This window comes from Symphalangus syndactylus, chromosome 3 (assembly GCF_028878055.3).
Source record: "Symphalangus syndactylus isolate Jambi chromosome 3, NHGRI_mSymSyn1-v2.1_pri, whole genome shotgun sequence".
NCBI lineage: Eukaryota > Metazoa > Chordata > Mammalia > Primates > Hylobatidae > Symphalangus > Symphalangus syndactylus.
Window position 1 is genome coordinate 123,399,624 of NC_072425.2, and position 19,388 is coordinate 123,419,011.

General features: G+C 38.4%; 1 long non-coding RNA gene across 3 annotated transcripts in view; it reads left to right on the top strand.

Moving 5' to 3' along the window:
* Window positions 1-19,388, top strand: part of LOC134736216 (uncharacterized) — a 361,707-nt gene that overhangs the window by 320,747 nt on the left and 21,572 nt on the right. For 2 of the 3 annotated variants that reach the window (XR_010120093.1, XR_010120091.1), the window contains 4 exons: window positions 9,307-9,445; window positions 10,065-10,152; window positions 13,119-13,159; window positions 14,278-14,463. This is a non-coding gene — a long non-coding RNA (uncharacterized lncRNA). The remainder of the gene's footprint in view (window positions 1-9,306; window positions 9,446-10,064; window positions 10,153-13,118; window positions 13,160-14,277; window positions 14,464-19,388) is intronic. The other variant, XR_010120092.1, reaches the window with a different exon arrangement.

Below are 19,388 nucleotides of genomic sequence, written 5' to 3' on the forward strand. Positions count from 1 at the left end.
TATACAGCCATAAAAAGGAATGAAATATATATATATATCTATATATATATATATATTTCATTTATCTTTTGTATTTTTTTTTGAGACGGAGTCTTGCTCTGTCTCCCAGGCTGGAGTGCAGTGGCACGATCTCGGCTCACTGCAAGCTCCACCTCCTGGGTTCATGCCATTCTCCTGCCTCAGCCTCCTGAGTAGCTGGGACTACAGGCACCCGCCACCACGCCTGGCTAATTTTTTGTATTTTTGGTAGAGACGGAGTTTCACAGTGTTAGCCAGGATGGTCTTGATCTCCTGACCTCGTGATCCTCCTGCCTCGGCCTCCCAAAGTGCTGGGATTACAGATGTGAGCCACCGTGCCTGGCCTTATCTTTTGTATTTTTTTGTTGGTTTGTTTGCTTTTTCAATTTCACTTAGTTCTGCTCTGATCTTGGTTATTTCCTTTCTTCTGCTGTATTTGGATTTGGTTTGTCTTGTTTCTCTAGTTCCTTGAGGTGTGACTTTAGATTGTTTGTTTGTGCTCTTTCAGACTTTTGATGTATATATTTAGGGCTATGAACTTTCCTCTTAGCACCATCTTAGCTGTATCCCAGAGGTTTTGATAGGTTGTGTCATTATTGTCATTCAGTTGAATAATTTTTTAATTTCCATCTTGATTTCATTTTTGACCCAATGCTCATTCAGGAGCAGGTTATTTAATTTCCATATATTTGCATGGTTTTGAAGCTTCCTTTTGGAGTTGATTTCCAGTTTTATTCCACTGTGATCTGAGAGAGTTTTATTTGAGGAGGCTGAATATAGGGCCCCAGTCCCTTTTAGCTTATAGGGATCTGCTGAGAAATCTGCTGTTGATCTGATGGGTTTTCCTTTATTGGTTACCTGGTGCTTCTGTCTCACAGCTCTTAAGATTCTTTCCATTGTCTTAACTTTAGATAACCTGATGACAATGTGCCTAGGCAAAGATCTTTTTGCAATGAATTTCACAGGTATTCTTTGTGCTTCTCGTATTTGGATGTCTAGGTCTCTAGCAACGCCGGGGAAGTTTTCCTTGATTATTCTCCCAAATATGTTTTCTAGGCTTTTAGAATGGTCTTCTTCCTCAGGAACACCATTTATTATAACATAATCCCAGACTTGTTGGAAGCTTTGTTCATATTTTCTTATTCTTTTTTCTTTGTCTTTGTTGGATTGAATGAATTCAAAGACCTTGTCTTTGAGCTCCAAATTTCTTTCTTCTACTTATTCAGTTCTATTGCTGAGACTTTCTAGAGCATTTCGCATTTCTAAAAGTGTATCCAAAGTTTCTAGAATTTTTTATTGTTTTTTCTTTAAGCTATCTATTTCCTTGAATATTTCTCCCTTCACTTCTTGTATCATTTTTTGGATTTCCTTGAACTGGGCTTTGCCTTTCTCTTGTCCCTCCCTGATTAGCTTAATAACTAACCCCCTGAATTCTTTTTCGGGTAAATCAGGGATTTCTTTTTGGTGTAGATCCACTGCTGGTGAACTAGTTTCATTTTTGGGGGGTGTTTAAGAACCTTGTTTTGTCATATTACCAGAATTGGTTTTCTGGTTCCTTCTCATTTGGGTAGGCTGTGTCAGAGGAAAGGTCTAGGGCTGAAGGCTGTTGTTCAGATTCTTTTGTCCCACAGGGTGTTCCCTTGATGTAGTGCCCTCCCCATTTTCCTGTGGTTGTGGCTTCCTATGAGCCAAACTGCAGTGATTGTTGTCTCTCTTCTTGGTCTAGCCACCCAGAGAATCCACTCAGCTCTGGGATGCTACTGGAGGTTGTCTGCACAGAGTCCTGTGATGTGAACATGTATGGGTCTCTCAGTCATGGCTACCAGCGTCCGTTCCAGTGGAGGTGGCAGAGGGTGCAATGGACTCTGTGAGGGTCCTTAGCTTCGGTGGCTTAACGCTCTATTTTTGTGCTGGTTAGCCTCCTGCCCGGAGGTGGCACTTTCTAGAAAGCATCAGCTGTAGTACTGTGGAAAGGGACCAGCGGTGGGCGTGGCCCTAGAACTCCCAGGATTATGTGCCCTTTGTCTTCCACTACCATGGTGGATAGGGAAGGACCATCAGGTGGGAGCGGGGCTAGGTATGTCTGACCTCAGACTCTCCTTGGGCGGGTCTTGCTACAGTTGCTATGGGTATGGTAGTGAGATTCCCAGGTCATTGGAGTTGTGTCCCTGGGAGGATTATGGCTGCCTCTGCTGAGTCATGCAGGTTGTCAGGGAAGTGGGGGAAAGCTGGCAGTCACAGGACTCACCCAGCATCCAAGCAAACCAAAGGGGTGGTCTCACTCCCACCATGCCTCCCACAACAGCCCCGAGTCTGTTTCCAGGTGGAAGGTGAGACGGTCTTGAAAACTTGCCTGAGGCTTTATGACTCCCAGAGTATTTGGAGTGTCTCCCAGGTCCTGCAGGAGCAGTCTGCTTCCTTCAGAGGGTCTGTTAGTCCTCTCAGGATAGCTGGTTTGTTCTTGCAGTCAATCTGGAGGTGTCCAATAACTCTGTTTCAGCTACTCAACAGACCATCCGTAATGGGATCTGTGCAGCCAGTTCTAGCTGTTGAAAGTCTGGGATCAAGATGTTAGCAGAGGGGTTTCACCTGAGGTCTCTCTCCTTGGCTTGCAGATGGTCCTCTTCTCTCTGGGCCTTTACATGATCTTCCCTCTGTCTTTTATTTTTTCGTGTGACAGAGTCTCACTCTGTCTGCCAGGCTAGAGTGCAGTGGTGCGACCTCGGCTCACTGCAACCTCTGCCTCCCTGGGTTCAAGTGATTCTCCTGTCTCAACCTCCCAAGTAGCTGGGGATTACAGGCACACACCACCATGCTTGGCTAATTTTTGTATTTTTAGTAGAGACGGGGTTTTGCCATGTTGGCCAGGCTGGTCTTGAGCTCATGGTCTCAGGTGATCCACCCGCCTTGGCCTCCCAAAGTTCTGGGATTACAGGTGTGAACCGCTGAGCCCAGCCTATTTTTGTATAAATGTTATAGACAAGAAAACTGTAGCAGAAAGTTTGACTTTTCAAAGATGACATGGCAAGAAAGAAATATATCTAGGTGTTTAAAACAGAGATACATTAGGACTGGAATAGGGCAGCTTTTTGCTTCTTTTTGGGGATGCATGAAAGTCCAATACTGACTTCTGCCGCATAATAAGGGGAGGGAGGGAGCTAGCTAATAATTTATTATGTGCTATTTAATTCTAAAATTGTCCTGGTGGCACCCATAGTCAATTTGTTTACATTGTTTATGGATGAAGAGACTGATGAATTATACCCAATTTAACTGGTTCCTCCAACATTTCTTAGTAGTCCATTATCTAGAGGTGAAATACATTTGCCACAACTAAGAAAGAACTTGGAGAGCTGTATTTTTAAATCTATTGCATCTCCATTACTTGGCTGCATTTTCTTTCGCCTTAGGTACCAGATCCTTTACCTTTATTAAAGTCTAATATGCGTATGCTTTGTGGAGTCTCGTGACAAACTGTTGAACTTTGTGTAACCCAGCCAGTCCACATTCACATCTACTGCCTCTACATAGATACTTTTATCTCCTAACTCACTCACTGTCTTTAACAAGTTTGCAGTGACTTGAGGGAGATGATGCTTTAGTCTGTTTGTGCTGTTATAACAAAATACTTGAGACTGGGTAATTTATAAAGAACCGAAATTTATTTCTCAGAGTTGAAGGCTGGGAAATCCAAGATACAGGCACTGGCAGGCTCATTGTCTGGTGAAGGCTTCTCTCTGCTTCCAAGATGGTAGCTTGTGGCTGCATCCTCCAGAAGGGAGCAATGATGTGTCCTTACATGGCAGAAGCCAGAAGAGCAAGAGAGTTGAATGAAGCCTCTGTTATAGGGGCCTTAATTCCATTCATAAGGGGAGGAGTCCTCATGACCTAATCATCTCTTAAAGAACCCATCTCTTAATACCATCACATTGGCCATTAAGTTTCAACACCTGAATTATGCAGGGGACACAGTCAAGCCATAGCAGATGATCTTGAAAATAAGTTACTGTTAGGCAATGTAATTGCTAAATTACATATTTTCAGAGGTGAAATGTCAGAGTTAGGAATATGCAGCTCTAAGTCCAAGAGAGGATTACAGAAAGGCTTCTCAGTGGTGGTGACACTCAGATTTCAACTTGAGTGACAAATAGGATGTACCAGTTACAATGAAGGGAATAGACATTTTAGCTTGAAGGAACAGTCTGTTCAATGATAGAAAGAATTGACAAGGAATGGTGGATTCTGACATTGTTAGAAGATATAGAATGGGTGTGGTGGAAGATTATAGAAAAAAGAAAGAACCAAATGGGAAAAGTCCCTGCATGTCAAATCAGGGAGTTTGGAGATTTTTCTACTGAAACTTGAGAGTATTCATGTATTTTAGTAGAGGAGTAAAGTGGTCAGTTTTGAGATTTAAAGACTCTACCCCTACAGCTAGTGCTGTCATGTGTAGCCACAGACATTATGCCTTGTACAATTCTAGGGGATGCCATTTACCTCTACTGCTGTGTAAATAATGCCCTCTGATGTTGTGTAACAGGCAGTCCTGCTAGTGGAAGCATGGAAGATAGTTCTAAGAGGTGTTCATAGAGACAGGGAGACTAATGTTAAATGAAAACAAATCCAGACTGAAATAAGTAGAAAGTTTATTTGAAAAGATATAGAGATAGTTCTCTCTCTTGCCGGTAGAGAGAACTCTACCTATAAGATCTGCAAGTATCTTAAAGGTCAGACAGAAAAAGGCCTTTCTTTTATATGGCAGGGTAAACAAGGCTAGAAAGAACCAGGTTCAGGGAGTAGGACAGAGAATGGTTTTCCTGAGATCAGCTATGATGCTTGGGAGGTGCCTCAGGAGGAGCGGTTCTGCCTTATGCTGCTGGATCAGGCTAGAGTCAATGTTCAGGTCCTATGGGGAGGAGAGAAGTTTCACTTTGGCCAAGTCAAGTAAACTAACATTTTGTTGACCAATGGAGACAAACAATTTAGCTAATCACTTATGAGGCAAAAAATGGAAATTGGAGGATCTGTGTCTGGCCTTGTCCTAAGGAAGCAAGGGGCTATTAAGAAATCTTAACTTCTTAGTCACATCAGGAGGACTGGCTCCTTGCAGTAAGTTTTTTCCAGGAACACAAAGGTTAGGAAGATTTTTTTTTTTTTTTAACTGTTGCTGTTTCCTGGGATTACAGGGATTAAAGTTAAAATCTCTCTTGACTTAGCAGACTGATATGAATGTCTAGGGAAAAAGAGTGGTTAGAAATTAAAATATTTACAGTTCCAAACCCAATGTGTTTGTGAGACACGATGAGTATCAACAAAGTGACATGCTTTTCTGGGGAAGAAAACAGAATTAATGTTGTTGTTTTTCTGGCAAAACTAAATGTCTGCCTCCAACTGTCCCCACAGTAGAGCCCCTTTCTCTGGTCTAAATACTTACCTTTTACTCATGGATCTTCTGATACTCTACTCCTCACTATCTTATTAGGGTTGTTGTAAGTACTATAAATTACAATGAATGTAAAGCATTAATAGCATTAAAAGAAAAACTTTAGACAAATTAAATTTAACAGAGTTTAACTGAGCGAAGAACAATTTGCGAATCTGTCTGAACCAGACAGGTTCAGAGTGACTCCAGGTCAGCTATGTGGTCATATAACATCGCTGGACAAAAAGGAAAGCGACACAGAAACTTTAAGTGAGGGACAGAAACAGCTGGACTGATTACAGCTGGGCGTTTGCCTTATTTGAACTGCTTTGAACAGTTGGCAACTCTTGGCTGGCTGAGACTCAGCTACTTTTTACACAAATAGGTTCCAGTCACCTTACACATCAAATTAAGTCACAGTTCACCATGTATGGAGAAACCTTTAGGCCAAATGCAATTTAACAATACAGAGCTTGGTATACAGTGAGCTCTCAATAATTGTTACCTGCTTTTGCTTTTTTTTCATTCTTTTCCTTGCTGTAGCTGAACAAGAAATATGTTGTAAGTATGCAGACCAGCACAGGACCTTATTTAATGCATGGATATGGGAAACAGACTGAAACAAGACAAATCTGATTAATTGCTGGTCAGTTTCTCTAGAAATGTATTATAAATCCATGTATATAAACGAATGTTCCAAATGCCAAGGATAAAAGAAGCATTTCTGCCCCACCTCTTCCCCTTACCTGCCTTTTCTGCAAGGAGAGGGTCCAGGTATGAAGTATTTCTACCACTTATCTAATTGGTATGCTATAACTCATGTAACTTAGAGGTTGTTTTATTCCCCTATCCTTCTTAGAATTCATTGTCTGCAAGTTTCTGGGAGATAACTGGGAAACTCTTTCAACACTCTCCATTCTATTACTTCCAGCAATTACCTGTAATTATATCTCCAACTAAGACAATTAGTAAATAAATACAAATTCTTTTTTCATGATTTTTGTTGATGCTATTTAAATTCTAAGAAGGTTTATTAATTTTGGCTGCTTATAATAATTTCTTTCTTTCTCCTCTAACCAAAATTGTTTAGTGCTCTGGTCTCAAAAGCTTGCTTGTTAGTCAATGAATTGCATGCAGTAAGTAAGACTAATATTCTGAAGGAAAAAAACAAACTACCTTAGTGAAACCACTGAGACTACAGGGTGGTAGCAATTATATCTTAACAAAGAAAGGACACTGAAATATTTACTAAATATTTATTTACATTCATAATAACTAAATGTATTAGTTTGACATGCATATATTTATCTATCAATGCATCTGTTGTTGTTTTTTTTCTTGAGGAGAGTTTAAAATAAAACAGAGATATACTTATTTGCTCAAATGCTCTGCCTTCAGACATTGCTATATATGCACAAAAACTCCCAGGTAGTCTTACATGTAAATTTTAAATAGCAATTCTCTCAGCAGTCACAACACATGCAATCATATCCCACCAATTCAAGCCAATAAGATGACATGTATTTAATTTAGACCTTTGCTTGCAAAGTGCAGTTCACGGAAGCAGTAGCTGTATCACTCAGGATCTTGTTAGAAATTTAGAATCTTGGGCTCCACCCTAGGACCCCTGAATCAGAATTTGCACTTTAACAAGAACTCCACATGATGCAAATAAACGCACATACAATTTGAGAAGCTCTGCTCTAGCCCAGGATGTACATTTCAATCACCTTTTAAAAACGCAATTGCCAAGCTTCTGGGCCAGATTTACTGAATGCAAATCTCTGAAGCTGAGTCCCAGGACTTGGTAAAGATTTTTACAGGTGATGTTCATAAAAAGCCAGGACTGGAGATCTAAGGGAATTCTTTAATGCTGTAACAGAGTGACTTCCTCTGACCCTAATTCGCTAAACCACTTGTCTGCACTTTAGAAAAGGAGATTTTGACAAAATAAAGAGGATAGATTCTATGTGTTCTCAGAGGCAAAAATTCAAGAATGGAAAATATCTCAGTATACTGGAAGGTTCTCTAAAGTCCATATTTGTATAAACAGTTGCATATTAATAGCCTTTTTGGAAAGGAGAGTTGCTGAGTAGTAAGGAGTCCAAAGTGCTCAGATTTTAATATACCATATATAGAAGATGGGTTAGAGCTGGCTAAGAAAATGTACAGCGAAGTGTCATAAGTCTATTATTATTTTGTAATAATATGAAAACTAAAACCTAGAATCCATTTATTTATTCATCATTTCTTTTTATGTATTTATTCTGATAAATATTTTATTTTATTGAATGCATCCTAAGTGCGTACCTCTGTGGCAGAAGCTGATATAAGCTGAGCTATAAAAAGTATAAAGATGATGTACAAACACATGCTTTTTAAATTAATTTTTTAAAAAAAATTTTGAGTACATAGTAGGTTTATATCTTTATGGAGTACATGAGATACTTTGATACAAGCAATAAGTAATAATCACATCATGGAAAATGGGGATCTGTCCCCACAAGCATTTGTCCTTTGTGTTACACACAATCTAATTATACTTTTTTAGTTATTTTCAAATGTACAATTAAATTAATATTGGCTATAGTCACCCTATTGTGCTATCAAATACTGTCTTATTTATTCTTTCTAAGTATACATATATTTGTACTCATTAATCATCCCCCACTTCCCCCTTACAGCCTCACTACCCTTTGGTTACCTCTGGTAACCAACCTTCTATTCTCTATCTCCCTGAGTTCAATTGTTTTGAATTTTAGATCCCACAAATAAGTGTTAACATGTGATATTTACCTTTCTGTGCCTGACTTATTTCACTTAACATAATGAACTACATACAGTTCCATCCATATTATTGCAAATGAAAGTATCACTTTTTTTATGTCTGCAAAATCCTCCACTGTGTATAGGTACCACATTGTCTGTATATATCTGTCTATCGATGAACACTTAGGTTGCTTCAAAATCTTAGCTATTGTAAACAGTGGTGCAACAAACATAAGAATTCAGGTATCTCTTCCGCATATTGATTACCTTTCTTTTGGTAGGTACCAGTAGTGGGGTCACTGAATCATGGTAGTTCTATTTTTAATTTTTGAGGAACCCCCAAACTGTTCTCCATAGTGGTTGTGATAGTGACGGGGGACAGGAAAATCCCTAAGCAGACAGGGATGGATCCCCAGTGAAACCCAACTTTCAAACCAAGGACAGTTTAAAACCTGAAAACCAAGCTGCCAGTTCCAGATAAAGCCCATGACCAGAGGGAGAACTTCCATCCCCATCTTACCCACTCTCTCTCTATTGGTTCCTTCTGAGTGATGGCTTTTAACCAACCAAATGGTGCTTTTTCCAAGACCACCCATGGACCAATCAGCATGCACTCCCCCATTCTGTTTTTTTGTTTGTTTTTTTTGAGACCAAGTTTTGCTCTTATTGCCCAGGCTGTAGTGCAATGGCATGATCTCAGCTCACTACAACCTCTGCCTCCCGGATTCAAGTGACTCTCCTGCCTCAGCCTCCAGAGTAGCTGGGATTACAGGTGCCCACCACCACACCCGGCTGTTTTTTTGTATTTTTAGTAGAGACAAGGTTTCACCATGTTGACCAGGCTGGTCTCGAACTCCTGACCTCAGGTAACCCAACCGCCTCAGCCACCCAAAGTGTTGGGATTACAGACATGAGCCACTACACCCGGCCTGCACTCCCCCATTCTAAACCCATAAAAATTCTGGACTCAGATTCACAGATGGCGACCCACTTTCAGGTTCTCTCTCGATGCTGAGAGCTTTCTTTATGTCGCTCAATAAAATTCTCTGCCTTACTCAGTCTCCCATGTCCACATACCTTATTCCTCTTGGTTGCAGGACAAGAACCCAGAACTTGCAGAACTGTGACAGTAAAAGAACTGTAGTGCTCCTGCTCACTGAGCTGCTGGCAGCAGGAGTAAAAGAGCTGTAACACTCCCTCCTGCTGGCTGAACAATGAAAGAGAAGAAGCCGCACGGTACTAATTTACATTTTCACCAACAGGGTACTAGAGTTCTCTTTTCTCCACACCCTTGCCAGCATTTGTTATTGCTTGAATTTTTGGACAAAAACCATTTTAACTGGGGTGAGATGACATTTCATTGTAGTTTTGACTTGCATTTCTCTAGTGATCAGTGATGTTGAGCACCTTTTCATATGCCTATTTGCCGTTTGTATGTCTTCTTTTTGAGAAATGTCTGTTCAAATCTTTAGCCCATTTTTTGATCAGATTATTAGATTTTTTCCTATAGAGGTGTTTGAGCTCTTTATATATTCAGGTTATTAATCCCTTGTCAGATGGGTAATTTGCAAATATTTTCTCCCATTCCGTGAGACTTCATCTCACTGTGTTGATTATTCCTGTGATGTGCAGAAGCTTTTTAACTTGATGTGATTTCATTTGTTCATTTTTGCTTGGTTGCCTGTACTTATGGGATATTACTCAAGAAATTTTTACCCAGGTTAGTGTCCTGGAGAGCTTCCCCAGTGTTATCTTGTAGTAGTTTCACAGTTTGAGGTCTTAGATTTAAGTCTTTAATCTGTTTTGATTTTTGTATATGGTGAAAGATAAGGGTAAAGTTCTGTTCTTCATACAGATTTCCAGTTTTTCCAGCACCATCTACTGAAGAGACTGCCCTTTCTCCAGTGTATGTTCTTGGCACCTTTGTCAAAAACGAGTTCACTGTAAGTGTATAAATTTGCTTCTGGGTTACCTGTTCTGTTCAGTTGTTCTATGGATCTGTTTTTCTGCCAGTACCATACTTTTTTGGTTACTATAGCTCTGTAGTGTAATTAGAAGTCAGGTAGTGTGATTCTTCCAGTTTGTTCTTTTTGCTCAGGATAGCTTTGGCTATTCTGAATCTTTTTGCACGCAAATTCTTAGAGCTACATTCAGATCAATGAGATGAGACAGGGCCATTGCTTGAGTAAAGCTATAATTTTACAAAGAAAAACATTATGGAGAAATAAAGTAGTTCTTATTTTACTTCTCTCTTCTCTGCCATTAAGAGTAATACACATGGCTGGTCACAGTGGCTCACACCTGTAATTCCAGCACGTTGGGAGGCCGAGGTGGGTGGATCACGAGGTCAGGAGATTGAGACCATCCTGGCTAACATGGTGAAACCCCGTCTCTACTAAAAATACAAAAAATTAGCCAGGTGTGGTGGCGGGCACCTGTAGTCCCAGCTACTTGGGAGGCGGAGGCAGGAGAATGGTGTGAATCCGGGAGGCGGAGTTTGTAGTGAGCGGAGATTGCGCCACTGCACTCCAGCCTAGGTGACAGAGTGAGACTCCATCTCAAAAAAAAAAAAAGCATAATACACACTAACAGAAAGGGTACATGAAACATTACATACAATGAATTAAAACCCAAAAAGGAAATAAGTTGTTAACAGAACATATAGTTATTGTTAATTAAGTCATGCCTGCAAAATTACCTGGCAGTGAATGGGAAGAACTTGCAGGTGTGTTCCTAGAAATATTATAAACATGGAGAATGTTACCTTCACTTGAAAAGTAGCACTTGCCTTATGGTTTTATCTACCAGTACCTTGCCTTTTTCACTGTACCATGGAATATTCCCTCAATATTGTTTAAGTGAATTTTCTTGACAAACTCTTTTGTTACAAACAGCACAAAATATCTTCTAACCTAGTTGCATTGAAAACATATTAATTTTTAATTAAAATATGTCACTTGTGAGTTCTTACATATATTATTAATTCTGGGTTCTATTCAGTGGTTACTGGTTTCTACACGTTCAGGAGCACCAGTTTTGTGTAGCTCTTCCCAACTCTGGGTTCAACAATCCCATTGGTTAAAATTGGTCATAATGGGAGCATGGGAAATTAGTAAATGCTACAATTCAGGGTCTTTTTTTTTTGAGATACGGTTTATTAACATATCATTGGACATTCCTGATGAATGTATTGGTGAAGATCTATAAAAAAATGCACTGCAGGAAAAATATAAATTCAAGTAAACCTAAAAATTGTTTAATTTTTATAGTCTTTTTCATTACCAGTCTTTTTTTTTCAGTTGCTATCATTCTAAAAAAGATCTTAATCGTTTTCCTGGATATAATACTGGAATAGCCCCCTTAGTTCTTCTAACTCCATGGACTGTCTATTTCTGAACACTATATAAACTGACTCATTCACTATATATTATTTTGTGTGTGGCATCTTTTGTTAAATGTGAAATTTGTTTATACTGTTGCATGAAACTGAAATTTATTCATTTTCATTGCTATAAAATATACTCCATAATATGCTATAATTTATTTTTTATTTACTATTTATAGACATATTAATTATATCCTGTTTGAGGATATGATGATTGCACATATATATGCATTTCTATTCAAGATTCCTAAGACTGAAATATCTGGGTCAAAGAATATGTGTATGTTCAATTTCATCAAATACTACTGAAGAGTTTTCCAAAGTGGCTGTAAAAATTTATATTCCCATCAGCAATGTATGAGGTTTGAGATACTCCACATTTTCATAAACACTTGACATTGCCAGTCTTTTTAATTGTAGTCATTTTGATGTATGTATAGTGGAGTCTCATTAGGTGTTAATTTGTTTTCCTCCAATGAGTAAGGAGGGTAAGTACTTTTTCAATACTCATTGGCTCTTAGGATGTGCTTCTTTTTTGGAATTCCTCTTCAAGTTTTTGTTTTTGTTTTGTTTTGCCAAGATTTCACTATTTTTTCTATTGATTTCTAGAAATTCTTTATATATTTTGAAAATGAGCCTTCAGTTGGATGGAAGTATGAAATCATGTTCCAATTTGTGGATTTGTCTTTTCACTCTTTTAATGGAATATTTTTATTAACAGAATTATTTCAATTTTATCACAGTTAATTAAACCAATGCTTTTATACTACGAAATCTTTACCTAAACCAAGTTCATAAAAATTATATTTTACGTTATCTTCTAATAGCTTCTGGAAACTTTTTTATCTTTCTTGTTTGGATCTAATTTCATCTGGAATTTGTGTTTATGTATGAACTAGGAGTCAGGTCAGTTCCTCATCACCTGCCATACATATGCACACGTGTGTGCACGCACGCATGCGCACACGCGCGCACACACACACACAGATAACTAGGTGTTCCAGCACTGTTTTTTGAATGGATAATCTTACCCTATAACCCTGAAGTATGTGCTTTTTTGTAGTTCAAAAGTTTGTATATGTATGAACTTGTTTCTAGTATATCTATTCTAAATCGTTGGTCCATTTGTGTATCCTAACGCTAGTATCATGACCTAATTAATGTAGTTTATAGTAAGTCTTGATTGATGACATACTGTGTCTTCTCTATGTGTTCCTCTTTAACATCGTCTTAGTTATTGCTGGATGCTTAGTTTACATGTATATATTAGAAATAGCTTGCCAATTTACACACATATACCTGAGATTTTGAAAAGGATTATATCGAATCTATTATATTGACCCTTCTCATCAATGAATACTGTATAATCTCAATTTATTTAGGTCTTCTATAAATCTCTTAAAAATGTTTTAGACTTTTAATATATCCTTAGGTTTGGCTTGCTCATGTTTTGTTTAAGATTGTTAAAGCTGTTTGCATGGGAAATACTACCTGTAATTGTCCTTTTGTAATGTTATTTGTTAGGTTTTGATATCAAGATTACACAGATCTCACAAAACATCATGGTAAGTATTCCATTCCAATTTTTTCTCTAGAATAATTTTTGCAAGATTAATGTCGTCTCTTTAGCTGTTAGAAATCACCAAACTTCTAGTAGAAAACATCTGAGCATGGAGTCTCTTTTGGGGAAGGTTTTGAATAATGTATACAATTTCTTTCGTAGATATAACTAATCTGATTTTCTTTTTTCTGTAGGGGGAGGTAAGTTTGATGAGTTGTATTCTTTATAGGATTTTTCTCCATGCCAACCAAATGTATAGCCATAAAGTTTTCACCTTTTCCTTGTAGTATTGTTTTCAATTTCTGAATTTCTTTTCTTTATTATTTCTCTTATTTTCTTTGGGTTAATATTCTGTTCTTTGTCGAACTCCTTGATTCAGATGCTTAGATTATTGATTGTCATTTGTAATATATAAACCTAAGTGTATAATTTTCTCTGTAGGCATGTATTTAGCTATATTCCATAAATTTTCATATGTAGTATTTTCATTATTATTTGGTTCAAAATATTTTCTACTCTTCATTATGATTTCTTCATTGACTCATGGGTTATTTAAAAGTGCATTTTTAAATTTCCAAATATAAGAGAATTTTTCAGTTATCTTTTTTATTATTTCTAACATTATTCCACTGTGGTCAGGAAACATAGTTAGTGTGATTTGAGCCCTTCTAAATCTGCTGAGACTTGCTTTATCACTTACAATATTTTTAATTTCAGTAAATATTTTACATGCATTTAATAAGAATGAGTGTTCTAGAGCTTTGTATGTGGTTATTATATTGTATGTAGTCAATTAGGTCAAATTTGTTAAATATATTGAAGTATTCTACAGTCTTAGTGACTTTTTTGGTCTTGTTCTTTGTGTTACTGAGAGACATGTGCTGAAGTTTTCCACTATAAATGTAGAGTTGTACATTTCTTCTTATACCAATAATTTATTTTATCATAAACCTCCTTGACAAAAAATGTTACCTGAAGAAATTAGTTGTTAAAACCAATAGCTTGTAATGCAGATCTTTTACTTTCAATCTTATATCCATAAAATATAATGTTCTACTTATATCTTTATTGATACAATATGATGGACAGAAATGACCAGGTTCCTGCTCCTACTCACTGGAGCCTCACCATTGCATTTAATAGAAACTAATCAAGAGATTTGCAAGCTGGAAGACCCTGGATTCAGGGCCACTGTTGGAGGATAGCATTGATGAATAGCAGACAAGAGCTCAGATTTTGTTACTCACGCCATGCATAAAATAGCCATGGTACCACCACTGACCCACGGGCCATACATCCTAACTGCAGGTGAAGTATCCATGTGAAAATAAACTTACTTCGGCTGCTACTACAACACTAAAAATATAAATTGAGAAAAAATATTTATAGTTCTTAGGCATGAGGAAAACCTTGAGTATCAGATTCAATCAACTGATTTCCTCAAAGACAGGGCCTATGCCTTATGGATCATTTTAGCTTTGGCACTAATTTTTCTATTTGGCTTTGATAACAGTTGATAAATATTTGTTGAAGGAAACTCTTGGTCCTGCTTGAACAGAGAGAGAAGAACAATAAGTCATGTTTCAGTGAGGCTAGAAATCCATGACAGCACAGATAGGTCTCCAAGGCTTCAGCAGTATCAAATACAATCACATTTTCCCTGGTAGAATACAAAACCACAAGACAGAAAAGGCTTTTTATAGCAGGATCACCTCTCCTATGACTATTATCTTCCTATGTCATAGATCATTGGAGGAAAAGCCCTGGAAACTGGATCACCTTGCCTAAGATAAATCTGAGTTTCTCAATGATTCTTTTTTTCTTTCTCCTCCTCTTCTCCTGGTGTCCAAACCTAAAATGGCTTCCCTGCTGATTATCCTCCAAAGGCAGCATCCATTCTCCAGAATCACTAACTAAGTTCCAACAGAACAAGGCTATATCTAATTTGGAGCCCCACAGATTAGTCTTCATTGCAGCATATTTGCAGAGATAATTATTTTAAGAGTAATATGCCCTTTAAAAAGCACACTGGTTATGTCTTCAGTTCGTAAGAAGAAAATTAAGTTTGAACATAAATGAGTTCAGGAATCAAGTCTCTGTGCCCTTATATACTGGGCTAGTTACATGAAACTTGTAAGAGAGGAACTTCCGTTAGCTGTTAAATATTTGGGGTCTTTCTGACACAATGCAGTATCCCAAGTACACATAAGAGAATTTTGTTGTAGATTTGTCAAGGCCCAAAGGGTAAAGATCTGTAATGGACACCAATATACCAATATCTGTAAGTTTAGCTATGATCTCTCAGCAGAAATGATGAGTTGGACATAATACCCTAGCAGGACAAATGAGTAAAGTCAGTTAGGGTGCCAAATCATTTTCATAGACCAAGATAGATGGTATTCATCCTGCCCTTTCAAGGGGCTTCCTATAATTCTTGGTGTTTGTTTTTGAGGCAGGGTCTCTCTCTGTTGCCCAGGCTGGGGTTCAGTGGCACAATCTCAGCTCACTGCAACCTCTGCTTCCTTAGTTCAAGCTATTCTCCTGCCTCAGCCTCCTCAGTAGCTGGGACTACAGGCACACGCCACCACACCCAGCTAATTTGCATATTTTTAGCAGAGATGAGGTTTCACCATGTTGGCCAGGCTGGTCTCTAACTCCAGGCCTCAAGTGATCCACCCACCTTGGCCTCCTGAAGTGCTGGGATTAAAGGCATGAGCCACTGTACCCAGCCACTTCTATTTTTAAGTCATTAGTGGAAATAATTCAAAGAACAGGAATTGCCATAACCTTTCCTGAAGAATTACCTCTTTCAGAGAAACACCGACCACTTCCTTTGATGTATAATTGTCTCATCTGTGTTTGGCCACTGGCTGCAGCAAAATCTGTAAGACCTTCTTATAAAGGAGTTGCATTCCACCCAACAGGTGGTCTTGAATCTGTGCACTGTATGTTCACAGCTTTGAACAAACCTCTAATTGGAAATACCACCAATCAACAGGCGAGATCTGGCTTACCTAGATTAGGGCAACAAGTTACACTCAAAAACTTGCTAAGTTGAAAGTAACTGGTTTCAATATTAATATTCAGGTCCTCTTGCCTCTCTGCTGTGAGTCAAATTCAATATAAAGCCAGTGGATCCCTGGAACTCCACTGATTCCCAAGATTCTCCAGTGTGAATCAGCCTCCTTGCCATCTTTCACCTACATCCGTTGCATTAACAAGTCCTGTCAAATGTACTTTCCATGTACATCTTGAAGACACGCACTTCTCCATCTTCACTCTGTCTGTCCTAACTACCATCTTTTCTCCTCTGGTCTACTTTAATGTCTCCTAACTGACCACTCAGTGTTTACTCCTACCTCCCTGCAGTTATCTCCATACAGTTGCAAGAATAATCTCTTAACACAAAAATGTGATATTACTGTCGAACTTAAAATCTGTGGTAGTAAATGCCTGTAATCCCAGCACTTTGTGAGGCCAAGGCAGGCGGACCACTTGAGGTCAGAAGTTCGAGACCAGCCTTGCCAATGTGGTGAAACCCTGTCTTTACTAAAAATATAAAAATTAGCCAGGCATAGTGCCAGGCGCCTGTAATCCCAGCTACTTGGGGGGCTGAGGCAGGAGAATCACATGAACCCATGAGGCAGAGGTTGCAGTGAGCTGAGATCACGCCACTGTACTGACAGAGTGACACACCATCTCAAAAAAAAAAAAAAAAAATACAATAAAATGAATAATCTATTAATGACTTTTTTCGTTTTACTCCAATCTCATTATTAACGTCTACCTATTTTCCTATTTTGAAGTTAATTTCATGAGGGCAGAGACTGTAACTTTCTTGTATGCCACCAAATTCTAAAACCTAGAATTAAATAATGGGCCAACCAAACAGCAAGCCAGCTTTCTATCACAGCAGACTCACCACAGGGTCACTGGACTAGATTCAGAGCCCAATTCAGGGAATTCCTTTCCAGATAATGCCCTGAGGACTGGGTCCTGGAGGTCTTTGAGAAGACTAATGGTATTGTCCCTGCCCCACTTTTGCAGCACAAGAGGCAATGGAAGTATTACTGAATGCAGTTTCCATAGGGAGTTCCCGGCCAGAGCCAGGAATACAAACTGAAAATGAGTTAGCCAACCAAGCAGGAATAGAGAAAGAATAGAAAGATAAGGAGGCAATTAAAATAAAGAATAAAAGGAAGCTGGGAAAAGATCTTTAGAATCACATGCTAAAGAACTAGTGGCTCATGCCTGTAATCCCAGCACTTTGGGAGGCCGAGGCGGGTGGATCACAAGGTCAGGAGATCGAGACCACGGTGAAACCCCGTCTCTACTAAAAATACAAAAAATTAGCCGGGCGCGGTGGCGGGCGCCTGTAGTCCCAGCTACTCGGGAGGCTGAGGCAGGAGAATGGCGTGAGCACGGGAGGCGGAGCTTGCAGTGAGCCGAGATCGCGCCACTGCACTCCAGCCTGGGAGACAGCAGCGAGACTCTGTCTCAAAAAAAAAAAAAGAACTAGGACTTTAAAAATGTCTGATCCTAAGAGTAGATAGAGTGATAAACTTTAATACTCATGACATGACCCTTCTGGAAGTGAGTAGTGTCAGAAGCAGAGGGTCCACACGTTTCAAACCCTCACCACCATGTTAAATGCACACAATTCACTTCAAAATGTACTTGTTCACTCATTCACTTATTCATCCATTCATTTATAACATTTCTTGAGAATTTGTGAATATTCTTTGGAAACATTAAAATACACTAAAATGCAATTTACTTCAAAGCCTCTGGCTGTTCATCTGTAACGAGACAGATTGACTTTCTCACTTCTCATACTCTTCCTTCTTTTGCTCATCACTCAAGATTCAGTCCAAGTCCTCCTTTCATCTAGAGTTTTCCAAGTTCCCTGCTGGTTTCCCTTTATCTGAGCTCCATTAGCATATACGATGGCATCACATCTTTTAAACCGTGAAGAGTGGCTATCTGTATTATTTCTTAAAGACTGGCGCATTTTATTATGTCTGGTGTGTTTCTCACATTGAACTTAGCTCAGATATGTGTACTTAGTGCGTGATAAATGCTTGGTACATATTTCAAACATATTGGCTGGTTAGTGCGGTCATTGTTCCCAGATTAAAACTCTAGTTGAGTTATTCCTCTTATTCTTTAGTTAAATTGTGTATATGGAAAGATCTTTCTCAGCAGTTATAGACGTTTATTGCATCTGTCTGCCAGCCAGAACCCATTCTTGTGCTCTCCCAACTGGGTCCTATAATCTCTCTTTGGCACACTAATCCCTGCTGGTGGATTTCTATTTATACCATTTGGGTTATTGGCTGCCTTGTATCCTTTAATGCAACCAATATAGGAATTCTGAAACTTTAAAAGTAAATACATCTTAAATATGTATACACAAACACATACTCATTTAAAGAATACTAATAAAATAGCATTTTTCAAGATTATTGTACTTTCTTATTTTCTTAAATACATGGAAATCATAAATGTTTGACAGAGAAAAGAAAATCCTTATAATCCCAACTTCACAATAAACTTTGCATTTTGTAAATATGTTGGCATTTTTGTACATTTCTGTCCAAATGCACACAATCTGGACAATTCACTTTGGAGCCTGCATTTTTCTTCTTCTGCTTCATATAGAAATCAGTTATCATATACTTGTCAGTTACTTCATATTCTTTGTTATCCACTTTGTTTTGAACCTGTCAACTTCCCCTGAGAAGATGAAATGAAATAAAAAGAAGGTATGGTGTAGTAAATATTATATTAGAAATATTAATTTTTCTGTATTGTATATCCTTGAAGTATTTTTAATATTTCTTTGGTATTTTATACATTACTTGTATAATTTTAACTGTTACTAATATTGTAGCCACCAATTCATGGGTGGAGGCAGCAATGCAAACACTAGTTTCTTTTACTTCGGCTTGTGTAACTGGTTTCCCACCCCTAGATGTCTGTTGTCAGATCACACATACACAAACACCTGCAGGATATGGCTCTGTGAGGGGTGGTCAGAAAAGGCATATCAATCTCAGGATGTGAAAGGGCGGGAGGACAGACAAGGCAGGATGAAAGGAACTCTCAAGTGGAGTCTTCTTCAGGTTCAATTGCTTTTACAGCTTTACTCTTGCTCTTTGTGCAGAGTTGGAAATGTGTTATTTTAAAGTTAGTTTTTATAGAAACAAATGTCAAGAGAGGTGAGTCATCCT